The sequence below is a fragment of the Rhinoderma darwinii genome, chromosome 4 (genome assembly GCF_050947455.1).
Source record: "Rhinoderma darwinii isolate aRhiDar2 chromosome 4, aRhiDar2.hap1, whole genome shotgun sequence".
Classification (NCBI taxonomy): Eukaryota; Metazoa; Chordata; class Amphibia; order Anura; family Rhinodermatidae; genus Rhinoderma; species Rhinoderma darwinii.
Genome location: NC_134690.1, coordinates 44,781,291 through 44,795,003, shown reverse-complemented (window position 1 = coordinate 44,795,003; position 13,713 = coordinate 44,781,291).

The following is a 13,713-nucleotide window of genomic DNA, read 5'->3' as shown; positions in this document are numbered from 1 at the left end:
TCATTTAAGTAGATAAATGCGTCCCCAACTGGGCCACGCCACAAAAATAAGAATCTCGAAATAGCAAACCAGGATTAATCGGGCCCTGCTCAGGCTCTGCGGTAGGCGCCCCTGGAGAATGCACTGAGGGTATAGGGCCCTCAAATTTAGATAACATACATTTTCAAACATCCAAAATATCACCCCCGCCACTAGTGGTGACCTTATTCCAGGCTTGCACACAGGACAACTCACCGGTCAGATGCGTGGAGGGTAGTGCATCAGGAGTCGGCACGGTAGACTGCAGAGGAACTGTGGAAACCGCAGCAGCAGGTGCAGATGGTTGTCTCTCCTGCCCCCGGTTGTCGATCCGCTTAATCCGCCTATGTCTCCAGCTCCCATGCGAACACCTCGTGTGACGACTTTCCCTACTGCTTACAGACGATGAGGAGGAATGGTGACCAGACCAGCCCCTGCGGGAACATCTCCTACTGTGTCTGCTCCTGGAACAGCATCTATAAGTGCTCTTACGTTCCCCACTACGAGAATGCCTATGAGAGCGACTGCGCCTTCTATGCCTATTAGCAGGAATATGATCTGACACCAGCTTCTGACGGTGTATGACTACTTCCATATCGGGACCCATCTCTCTGGGGTGTATGACATGTCACAGGACGCCATCCAGCAATGGGGACATGAGCGCCATAACTAGGTCTGCCAGGCACACAATCAAAAAAGTTATCTGAGCTGTTAATGGCCGGAGAGCACTGCTCAGCATGGGGATCTACATTATCAATATTCTTACTTTGCTGTGCCAATTGCCTATTGTTAACAATAGTATTCTGAGATGGTGCAGAAGTAATAGCCTGTGGAAGTGGGGGGAAGTGGAGGGTTCTTACACCGGCCAAACCATCTCGCGAGTCTGCCTGGTGGCTTTACTAGTGGTTGTTTCCTGGGAGCATCCATGGCCACGCCGCTATCTTCCTCCTGCTGTGTAGCAGCAGGGGAAGCTGACCGGTGAATAGTACGGGGCCCCACGCGCCGCTCCGTACTAATTAATGAGTGGTCACGTGGTTCGGCGTTTCTAACCGCCGGAGCAGAGCTATGCGTCGCCCGGGGAGTTCTAGATGGGAGTTCAACGAGGCAGAGCAGGAGAAGGGCTCAGACGGGAGGGGGGACGGAATCGCCGTGTAGGCCGTGCCTGGCTAGTCACTTCCTGCCCGGAAGCCTCAGATGATGGACCGGTGGGGGCATCAAGCAAAGGGCTAAGCCAGCCTGTGCCTTCGCTATCTAATTTCTCCTTTAGGAGAGTTAACAGTGCTGCATCGGCCATACTACTCTACCAGGTATGTAGGAGCAGAAAGTACCCGGAGGTTCTCTTCCAGGGCTGGAGGGGAGTCAAAGAGGAAGAGACTCCCCCATGTTGCTTATTTTATATAGGTGGAAGGGCGAGGGCCCACCCTATATGTGGAACAAACCAATCCCTGAAATGGGAAACCAGGCTGCTGGGTAAAACCCCTTAAAGGGACATACCTGCTAGTCACCAGCTCCCAAGCCTAAACAGCATGAGAGCAATGATTCATAAAGTATTCACACCCTTCACTTCTTCCATATTTTATTGTTACAGCCTTAAATAAAAGGGATATTATTCATTAATCTACACACAATACCACATAATGACTAAGAGAAATCGGATTTGCACACATTTTTTACAGTTCAAAATGTTAGATATCATATTTACACAAGTAGTCAGACCCTTTACTCAGTTTAGGCATCTTTTGCAGCAATTACAGCTCCACGTCTTTTTGGGTATGACACTACAAGCTTGGCACACTTGTATTAGAGGCTTTTCCCCCTTTCAATCTTGTTTCTCATAGTCTCTCACTTACCTTTTGTCACGAAGCGGGTTAGTGGACCCACTAGGCCATACCGCCACAGTTGGGAGGCAGATGGCCAAACAACAGGACACCCCAGAAATACAATGTCCCGCACAAGGGTACCTGAATAGTCCAGATGGTGGCCGCAGCTCTGGCACAGATGAGATGGGTGCAGCAGATTGCGCCAAACGTGGCGGATGACACAGGAGCCGCAAGTTGCGCCAGACGTGGCGGACTCCTCCGGGCGTGGCAGAAGACACAGGACGTGGCGGATTCCTCCGGATGTGGCAGATGACACAGGACGTGGCGGATTCCTCCGGACATGGCAGATGACACAGGACGTGGCGGTTTCCTCCGGACGTGGCAGGCGACACAGGACGTGGTGGATTCCTCCGGACGTGGCAGATGACACAGGACGTGGCGGATTCCGCCAGACGTGGCAGACGACACAGGACGTGGCGGATTCCTCCGGGCGTGGCAGAAGACATAGGACGTGGCAGATTCCTCCGGACGTGGCAGATGACACAGGACGTGGCACGAATCTATACTAAGGCACAGCACGGGAAACAGGAACGGGTAACAAGGCACGGGTAAAAATTGGAAGGGGAAACACTAAGGGACCGTTTGCAAGACAGACTGAGAAAACTAACAACGCTCAGGCAAGGATTAGGCCAGGGGCCTTCTTATAGACCAGCAAATCGTGGCAGTTGATGATGATGACGATTTCCTATTTGCACGCGCTGGCCCTTTAAGGCCGGGCGCGAGCATGCGCGCGCACCCTACGGGACACAGCCGAACGGAGCGGAAGTGAGCGCTGGTGTCTCCTAGGAGAGAGACGGGGACCAGCGCTCACGGATCCATGGCTGCGGGCGTCGGGAGGTGAGTGAACCCGACGGCCCGCGGCCATGGACGCTACAGTATCCCCCCTCTCACGCCCACTTTTCTTGGGGCCAGAGCGAGAGAGGAATTTTTTAATAAGAGCAGGAGCGCTGAGGTTCTCTTCTGGCTCCCGGACCTCTCCTCAGGACCAAACCCTCTCCAGTCCACCAAATAGAAAGTCCTTCCTCCTACCCTTCTGCAGTCCAGGTTCTCTTTTACCTCGAATACATCAGAAGGACCGCTGGGGACAACTGTGGAACTAGAAGTCTTGCTGTAGCGGTTCAGGACCACTGGTTTCAGGAGGGACACATGGAAGGAGTTAGGGATTCTGAGGGTAGGTGGCAGCCGCAGCTTATAGGAGACAGGGTTGATCTGTTGCAGGATCTCGAAAGGACCAAGGAACCTGGGAGCAAACTTGTATGAAGGCACCCTCAAGCGAATGTTCCGAGAGGACAGCCAAACTTCAGTCCCCGGAAGATACTGAGGCGACTCTCTTCTCCTAGTATCCGCCTTTCGCTTCATGTGATCTACCGCCAGCAAAATAGAGGACCGGGTCTGTTGCCAGATTTGCAGGAAGTCCCCATAGAGTCAGCAGCGGGTACCAGAAATGAAGTCGACACAGGAAGAGGGACTCTGGGATCTTGACTGTACTCGATGTGAAACGGAGTGGAGGTGGTGGACTTGTGTGGTTGTTGTATGAAAACTCGGCCCATGGAAGAAGCTGTACCCAGTTATCGTGCTGTGAAGAGATGAAGTGGCGGAGATAATTCTCCATGATCTGATTGATCCTTTCAACTTGCCCATTGGACTGGGGGTGATAGGCTGAGGAAAAGTCCAAACTCACATCCAGGAGTTTACAGAGGGCTCTCCAGAACTTTGACGTAAACTGAACACCCCGATCTGACACGATGTGAAGAGGCAGGCCATGCAAGCGAAAGATGTGTAGAATGAAGAGACTCGCCAGATGAGGAGCAGAAGGTAGGCCGGTCAGCGGGATAAAATGTGCCATCTTAGAGAACCGGTCCACCACCACCCAGATGGTGTTGCATCCTGCTGAGGGAGGAAGGTCTGTGACGAAGTCCATTGCGATGTGCTGCCAGGGGGCACTGGGTAAAGGCAGAGGTTGAAGCAGGCCGGCAGGCTTGGAGTGAGTCACTTTGTTAGAGGCACACACCGTGCAAGCAGAGACAAAGTCCAGAACATCTTTAGGTAGCGTGGGCCACCAGAAGTGACGAGCAATCAGATCTCGGGTTTTACGGACACCGGCGTGCCCAGCCAGTTTAGAACTGTGTCCCCAGCGGAGAATTCTTCTCCTGTCTGCCAACCGAACAAACGTCCTCCCAGGAGGGATGTCTCTAATCTGCAGAGGATAAGCGGTGACAGCGCAGGACGGGTCTATGATAGTCTGAAGAAACTCCACTGTGTCTTCCGTCTCAAATGATCTGGACAGGGCATCGGCTCTCACAGTCTTGTCCGCGGGACGGTAGTGGAGCAGAAATTGGAAACGGGTGAAAAACAGCGACCACCTGGCTTGACAGGGATTCAGTCGTTGTGCAGACTGAAGGTAGGTGAGGTTCTTGTGGTCGGTGAAGATCAGGATGGGGTGAGCAGCGCCCTCTAGAAGATGTCTCCACTCCTCCAGGGCCAATTTGATGGCCAGTAGCTCCCGATCTCCCATGGAGTAATTGCGCTCAGCAGAAGAAAACAGTCTTGAGTAGTAGCCACATACCACTGCCTTTCCTTTGGAGCTCCTCTGGAACAGAAATACACCTGCACCAACAGAGAAAGCATCCACTTCCAGAGAGAACTGCCGAGATACGTCAGGATGATGGAGGATCAAGGCTGAAGTGAAGGCTCTCTTGAGGCTAATAAATGCGGACTCTGCCTCTGGAGTCCACACTTTGGCGTTCACACCCTTCTTGGTAAGGGACGAGATGGGGGCCGTCAGAGAAGAGAAGTTAGGAATAAACTGCCGGTAGAAATTGGCGAATACCAGGAACCGCTGTATGGCCCTTAAGCCTTGAGGACGTGGCCACTCCAGGACAGCTTTCACTTTCTCAGGATCCATCTTGAGGCCTTGATCCGAGATGATGTAGCCCTGGAAGGGCAGAGAACTCTTCTCAAAGACGCACTTCTCCAGCTTGGCGTATAAATGATTCTCCCTTAATCGTAGTAGAGCCTGACAGACATGCCTCCGATGAGTCGTCTGATCTGGGGAGAAAATAAAAATATCGAGATAAACAACAACACAGACATAGAGTAGATCTCGGAAGATATCGTTAACGAACTCCTGAAACACTGCGGGAGCATTACACAGTCCGAAGGGCATCACCAGGTATTCGAAGTGCCCGTCCCGGGTGTTAAAAGCCGTCATCCATTCATCACCTCGGCGAATCCGGACTAGATTGTAAGCCCCCCGCAGGTCTAGGTTAGAAAAATGTTTGGCTCCTCGTATGCGATCAAACAGCTCAGAAATGAGTGGCAACGGGTATTTGTTCTTGACTGTGATCAGGTTGAGGCCCCTGTAGTCAATGCAGGGACGAAGGGATCCGTCCTTCTTTTTAACGAAGAAGAATGCAGCCCCGGCCGGGGAGGAAGACTTTCGTATGAAACCCCTCTCCAGATTCTCCTTGATATAGGCCAACATGGATAGATAATCTGGCAAGGAGAGAGGATATACCCGTCCACGGGGAGAGAGGCATTAGGAACCAGATCAATGGGACAGTCATAAGTCCGATGTGGAGGCAGCGTCTCAGCCTCCCTTTTGCTGAAAACATCTGCATACTGAGCAAATTGGGGAGGCAGTCCCGCCAACGACTGAGGCAGAGAAGGCTTGAAAGGATGGATCTGCAACAGACAACGACCATGGCACTTGGAGCCTCATTGGAGAACCTCTCCAGAATTCCAGTCCAGGACTGGGGCATGTAGTCGAAGCCAAGGCAGGCCCAGCAGAACAGGGTTTTTGGCCTTGGGCAAAACAAGGAAAGAAATGAATTCAAAATGCAGGACTCCAACCTGGAGCTTCAACGGCTTGGTCTTAGAAATGATGGGATCAGGCAGAGGCAGTCCATTAACTGAGGCAACAGCCAAAGATGTCTCCAGGGGAACTGTGGGCAGCTGAAGATGATCCACAAGCTCTTTCTGGATTAAATTTGCAGCACAGCCAGAGACTTGATGCGTCCTGTCGCCGGATACTAGGGTCACAGGAATAGTCAATTTGGAACCGAATGCTCTGTTAGGTTCCGTTCCACCTAGGGTTGTCTCTCCAACCAATCCTAGGCAAGGGGGTCTCTCTGGCTTCTGGGGACACAGACGCACAATATGGCCTCCATGGCCGCAATACAAACAAAGTCCAGAAGTGCGTCTGCGTTGACTCTCCTGGGTAGACAACTTGACATAATTCCTCTGCATCGAATCCTTTGGTGGAATGACTGAGGGGGATTGCGGGACAGCAGAATCCAGCCTGGGAATTTCTCTCTCCCGGAGTACCTCTTGGGAACGTTCCCGGATCCTCATGTCAACTCGGGAGGCGAGTAAGATAAGATCGTCCAGGGTAGATGGCAGATCGCGAGCAGCCAGCTCGTCCTTGATCCCTGAAGACAGTCCCTGCCAGAATGTAGCCACCAAAGCCTCGTTGTTCCAGGTCAATTCAGCAGCCAGGATACGGAACTGGATGGCATACTCGCCCACGGAGAGGTCTCCCTGGTGTAGGCTTAGCAAGGATGCAGCAGCCGAAGTAACTCTCCCAGGTTCCTCAAAGATCGAGCGGAAGGTCTGTAGGAAGCACTGCAAGTCCCGGGTCTCTGGTCCCTGATGTTCCCACAGAGGATTAGCCCATGCCAGGGCTTTGCCAGTAAGGAGAGAGATGATGAAGGCGATCCTGACGTCATCTGAACAGAAGGACCTGGCATGTAGTCTGAAATGGATCAGGCACTGATTCAAAAATCCCTTGCAGGACCTCGGATCTCCGTCATAGTGTGGAGGTAGCGGCAAGAAACACAGGGGGTTGGTACCAGTACAGACAGGAAGTGTAGCAGGCGGAACCGCAGGAATGGGTGCGGTGATGACTGTGGTTGGAGCAAGCAGCCGATGGGCTATGGCGTTCACTGACAGGAGGAGCTGGTCTTGTCGTGACTGGAGATCCTCCATCTCGGCCAGCATGGCTTGTGTCGTTAAAGTCTCAGGTTGACCAGCGGGGTCCATGGCCTGAGCGCACTGTCACGAAGCAGGTTAGTGGACCCACTAGGCCGTACCGCCGCAGCGGGGAGGCAGCTGGCCAAACAACAGGACACCCCAGAAATACAATGTCCCGCACAAGGGTACCTGAATAGTCCAGATGGTGGCCGCAGCTCTGGCACAGATGAGATGGGTGCAGCAGATGGCGCCAAACGTGGCGGATGACACAGCAGCCGCAAGTTGCGCCAGACGTGTCAGACTCATCCGGGCGTGGCAGAAGACACAGGACGTGGCGGATTCCTCCGGATGTGGCAGATGACGCAGGACGTGGCAGATTCCTCTGGACGTGGCAGATGACACAGGACGTGGCGGATTCCTCTGGACGTGGCAGATGACGCAGGACGTGGCGGATTCCTCCGGACGTGGCAGATGACACAGGATGTGGTGGATTCCTCAGGACGTGGCAGACGACACAGGACGTGGCAGATTCTTCCGGACGTGTTAGATGACACAGGACGTGGCGGATTCCTCCGGACGTGGCAGATGACACAGGACATGGCACGACTCGATACTAAGGCACAGCACGGGAAACAGGAACGGGTAACAAGGCACGGGTAACAATTGGAACGGGAAACACTAAGGGACCATTTGCAAGACAGACTGGGAAAACTAACAACGCTCAGGCAAGGATTAGAAGGCCAGGGGCCTTCTTATAGACCAGGAAATCGTGGCAGTTGATGATGATGACGATTTCCTATTTGCGCGCGCTGGCCCTTTAAGGCCGGGCGCGAGCGTGCGCGCGCACCGTACGGGACACAGCCGAAGAACGGAGCGGAAGTGAGCGCTGGCGTCTCCTAGGAAGGAGACGGGGACCAGCGCTCACGGATCCATGGCTGCGGGCGTCGGGAGGTGAGTGAACCCGACGGCCCGCGGCCATGGACGCTACACCTTTTAGGGCTCGTCTACAAGTAACCGAATTGCGGGTTTTTTTCCGGACGGAATTTCAGCCAGAAAAAACACAGCAGAATACAGTAGCAGCATAGTGGATGAGATTTGACAAATCTCATCCACATGCTGCGTAAAATTTCTGAGCCAAAATTGACCTGCGGTGCGTATTTTTCTGACCGCAGAATGTCAATTCCTGCTACGGAAAGTGTACAGAATTGCTGCGTTTTTCAGAGGAAACGTCTCCATCTCCTAACATTGGGAAAAATGCAGCAATTTCCGCACCATCTTCTGCCTTAAAACCCACAGGAAATGGTGCGTTTTTACCGCAGTGGAAAGCCTTCGACTTTCAACGGAATTTCTGCAGCAATTCCGTTGTGTGTGGACAAGCCATTAATGAGGGGTGGTTTCCACCTGGCCACTCTACCATAAAGGCCTCATTGGTGGAGTGCGGCAGAGATGGTTATCCTTCTGGAATATTCTTCTAGCTCTACAGCGTAACTCTGGAGCTCTGTCAGAGCGACCATTGGGTTTTTGGCCCCTTCCCTGGTGACCAGCTCTAGGAAGAAGAGTACTGGTGTTACCAAACTTCTTCCATTAAAGAATGATGGAGGCCACTGTTTTCCTCTAGACTTTAACTCCTGCAACAATTTTTTTGTATCCTTCCCCTGATCTGGATATCAACAGAATCCTATCTCGAAGGTCTACAGACAATTCCTTCAACTTCATGGCTTTTGCTGGGACATGCACTCAACGGTCAACAGTGGGATCTTACAAAGACAGATGTGTGTCTTTTCATATCTAAGCCATTAAATTTACCACAGGTGAACTCCAATAAAGTTGTAGAAACATCTCAAGGAAGATCACTGAAAACCGGATGCTCCTATGTTCAACTTTAAGAGTCATAACAAAGGGTCTGTAAATGTGATATACTGGCACCCAGAGCATTTCTCATTGCTCAGTCCTCATTGCTCAGTCCTCATTGCAGGAGTGGGGGATAGAGCATCAGTTTCTAAAAGGGTTTTTTCCACTAAGAACATTTATCACCTAACCTGTGGACCACTGGGACCCCCACCGATCACTAGAACATAGACATTGAATAATGCGGCAGCGGACAAGCGTGACCGCCGTTTCATTTAAAATCCACATCTGGGTTCTAGTGAACGTGGGCGTCCCAGCGATCACACATTTACCACCTAACCTGTGGATAAGTGATAAATGTTCTTAGTGGGACATACCCTTAAATGGAATAATAAGAGATTATTACAGGCATGATTTTAGCCACGCCAGGCATTCTTGCGCCTTCTCTGCCCCTAGTTTAGTGTCAATTCTGCCTTAAATGGGTTCCCTGCTTTGGACAATTCCTACTTGTTAGAATTGCGCAAGTGAAGAGAAAAAAGGGGAAAGCTGGCGCTCCTCTGAGGGGATGTGGTCTTGTGTGCGATTTGTACAACTTGGAAATAGTCCTTTACCAAAAGACTCAGCAGAAAGCCTTTTCTCCGGTAGTGGGCACACCACCAGAGAATCTCGCTGACGTGAGTCTCTGTGGTATTGGTTTATGCCAGCAGCCACCTACTGCGATCCCTGAAAGGATGAATCCTTGTTGTGGGGATAATATTGTAAGAGGAAAAGGTTTATGCAGTATCTTGGTAACGGCGCCAGGCTTTGTCAGGTCAGGTATAATATATAATGTTATACCTGACCTGACAAAGGGACCGGTACGGTCCTGAAATGCGTTGTCTGTATGAATAAAGAAAGTATTTCATTTTATACATCTTAATTGTACTTACTGGCCTGGCGCCGTTACCAAGATACTGCATGAACTTTTTCCTCCTGCCTACTTGTTATAAGGGTCCCTTGACAATAAGCTGATTTAAAGTGTTCCCCTGCTGGGACCCTCAGTGATCAGCTGTAATCTGTGGGGAAAACTAGCAGTAAGTGTTCAATTTCCCTGCAGCGCCCCCACGGGGAAAATTAAGTATTACACAGTGTCCATGCAAATCAATGAGTTGTCTGCGTAATTCAGGACAGGTCCTCCAAAGCGAGAAACACTCTTTGTAACCGCTTTTACAAAAGATGAGAATCCTGAACAGAGGACCCCGCTGTATTAACTCAGAATTCTCTAAAAGATTAGATAAAAACGGGTGTTCTAAACTGGACAACCCCTTTAAGCTGGAGGGGCAGACTGGTTGCTGGGTGACTACCTTATTGAATAAACTGTAGTTGTTATACAGAGTATCTATAATCCGTCAGACATGGTTATGCTGACATGTAAGCTCAAAGCTGCATTAGCACTAAGCCAACAGAGCGGAGGGACAGCTTGGCAGCAGTCAGGACATGCTATTTCCTATCTCAACATGTGTTATTATTCATTTTCTAAGGAAAATAATCCATTTATTTTGTAGTGCAGATTGTGCAGTCTGAATTTCATTGAATTCAAATTCTCTTGATGTCAGTAGAATTGTTTCCAACTTTTTCTGAGACCAGAGAAGACAACGGCAGCTTTAAGAACTGAAGATAAGCTGGAGAATCTGTCTGCATTGCACCACGAGCTGCATGAAATCTGCACGTACATGCTGTGACTTACTCCTTGATTCATTATCACCGTACACGGTACATTGGGCTCTGCTGCAGCATTCAGGTCCGCTTGACACAATATATAAGGGCTTGACTACAAGGAGACACTGCAGATCCATGTTGCCTGAATTGCTCCTTCTTAACCCTGTCAACAGACATGACAAAAACAAAGTCTCAATGTGACCTTGAAGGCCGTTGGTCGTGTAAACAAGCGCCGATCAACGAGACAGCTTGATGACCGGTGCTCGTTTGCTCCTATCACAAGGAGCTATGTATGGGGACAACCACTTGTTACTCTGATCGCTCGTCACCATACATTATTATCATGTCGGCTGCGCGGCTCCCTATTTACACAGAGAGATGTGCTGCCGCCAACGATAATATTTTGGCCATTTAAAATGATGCAATTAGCCGATGAACAAGCGTTTGCGGCTGATCGTTGCCCTGATTGCACAGAGCAATTATCGGGATCGGTTTTCCTAATAATTGGCCAGTGTAAAAGGGCCTTTAGTCCATTTAAAGGGATAGTGTAGACAGGTAAAAGTCAATCAGCCGGGATCAATACTTTAATATAGGAAGTTTCTTCTCTTCGTGATTCAGTTACATTTAATAGACGAAAGTCAAGTCTGTGGTGCACGTGTCTAGGGATGGCGCCTCGATAATCAGTAAATAGAAAAAACCCTGCACTCACGGTATATGCTCAATCTTCAAAGTTTAATCCAACTGCCTCATATAATGTCACAAAGGGTCTATGGACCCACTGGGCCAGTACCGGCTTGGCGGTAAGGCAGCTGGCCAACAGGAGGCAGGTCAATGTCTATAGTTTGTATAGGTACCTTTGGCAGCTCGGACAGCAGCAGGGCAGGCTCGGCTTGGAATAGGCAGCAGGTAGATGGCAGGCGAGGTGAAGCAGGTCAGACGTGGGATACAGCATGACACGACTTTGGCACAGCACAGTGCTCGACCAGTATAGTATGGAATGCAGGGAACAGGAACAGGAAAACAATAGGAGGCAATCACATAGACAAACTTAGGAAACATCAACAACGCTCAGGCATAGAAGCAGGGGACTGGAGCCCTCTTATAGTCCAGGGTACTCACGGGTTCAAGTTCATCAGAAGTCCGGTGCGTGCGCTGCCCCTTTAAGAGCGGGCACGATTCGGCTGAGGTGAGTGGATGCGAGTGCTGGCGTCTCCTGAGGGGGAGGCTGGGGCCAGCGCTTGCCGACTCGTGGCTGAGGCTGTCAGGAGAGGAGATTGGAGCTGACGGCCTGCAGCCACAGACATTACAGTATCCCCCCTCTTACGCCCCTCTTCTTGGGACCAGAGCGAAAGAGAAACTTCTTCAGAAGAGTAGGGACATTGAGGTTCTCCTCTGGCTCCCAGGACCTCTCTTCAGGACCAAACCCCTTCCAATCCACCAAATAAAAAGTTTTTCCTCTCACTTTCTTGGTGTCCAAGATCTCCTTAACCTCAAAGATGTCCGAAGGGCCGCTAGAGGCAACCGCAGGGCTAGGAGTCTTGGTATAGCAGTTCAGAACCACCGGTTTCAGGAGGGAGACATGGAAGGAGTTGGGGATCCTGAGGGTAGGAGGCAGCCGAAGCTTGTAGGCGACAGGGTTGATCTGCTGCAGGATCTCGAATGGTCTGAGGAACCTGGGAGCAAATTTGCACGACGGCACCCTTAGCCGGATATTCCTATAAGACAGCCAGACCTTTGTGCCAGGAAGAAACTGAGGAGGTTCTCTCCTCCTTGTGTCCGCCTTCCGTTTCTTGCGGTCGACTGCCATTAGGATGGAGGATCGAGTCTGCTGCAAGATCTGCAAGAAGTCTCTAAAAGCGGAGTCAGCCGCTGGTACCTCGGAAGTATCGGGCACAGGGAGAGGAATTTGTGGGTGCTGGCCGTAGACAATGAAGAACAGTGTATTCCTTGTAGACTCGCTGGTGTGATTATTGTAGGAGAATTCAGCCCATGGGAGCAACGGCACCCAGTCATCATGCTGCTTAGAGATGAAGTGGCGTAGGTAGTTCTCCAAGGTCTGATTGATCCTCTCAACCTGACCATTGGACTGAGAATGGTAGGATGAGGAAAAGTCCAACTTCACACCGAGGTGTCCGCAGAGGGCTCTCCAGAACTTTGAGGTAAACTGAACCCCCCGATCAGACACAATATACTGCGGCAAGCCGTGCAGGCGGAAGATGTGTTGGATGAACAGCTTGGCAGGCTGAGGAGCAGAAGGAAGACCGATCAGAGGAACGAAGTGGGAAATCTTCGAAAATCGGTCCACCACCACCCAGACAGCACTGCATTCAGCAGAGAGAGGCAAGTCCGTAATAAAGTCCATAGCCATATGCTGGCAGGGAGCATTGGGCACAGGCAATGGCTGGAGCAGACCAGCAGGTCTGGAGTGAGCGGCTTTGTTGGCTGCACATACAGAACAGGAAGAAACGAAGTCCATAATGACCTTGGGCAGCATGGGCCACCAGAAATGACGAGCAATCAGATCCCGGGTCTTACTAACCCCCGCGTGACCTGCCAGTCTAGAGGAGTGTCCCCAGCGGAGGATTCTTCCACGATCAGTCAGGAGCACAAAAGTCCTTCCTGGAGGAATGTCCCCAACTTGCAGGGGGTTGACAGAGACAATGCAAGACGATCAATGATGTTCTGTGGAATTTCCATGGTATCTTCCGTCTCGAAAAACCTGGACAGGGCATCGGCCCTCACATTCTTGTCGGCCGGGCGATAATGGAGCTCAAACTGGAACCTGATAAAGAACAGTGACCACCTGGCCTGACGAGGGTTCAGCCGTTGGGAGGTAGGTGAGATTCTTGTGGTCTGTAAATATTAGGATGGGATGAGCTGCGCCCTCTAGTAGATGTCTCCACTCTTCCAGAGCCAATTTGATGGCCAGTAACTCCCGATCCCCAATCGAGTAGTTGCGTTTTGCGGAAGAAAAGAGCTTAGAGAAATATCCACATACCCTTGACTTGCCCTTGGGACCTCTCTAGAACAGGAGTGCACCAGCACCAACAGAGGATGCGTCCACCTCCAATGAGAACTGCAGAGAGACATCCGGATGATGGAAGATAGAGGCTGACGTGAAGGCACTCTTCAGGCTATTGAATGCGGACTCTGCCTCGGGAGTCCACACCTTGGCGTTCAGACTCTTCTTAGTGAGGTTAGAGATGGGAGAAGTCAGTGAGAAGTTTGGAATAAATTGCCTGTAAAAATTGGCAAATCCCAAAAAGCGCTGTATGGCCCTCAAACCTTGAGGGGGTGG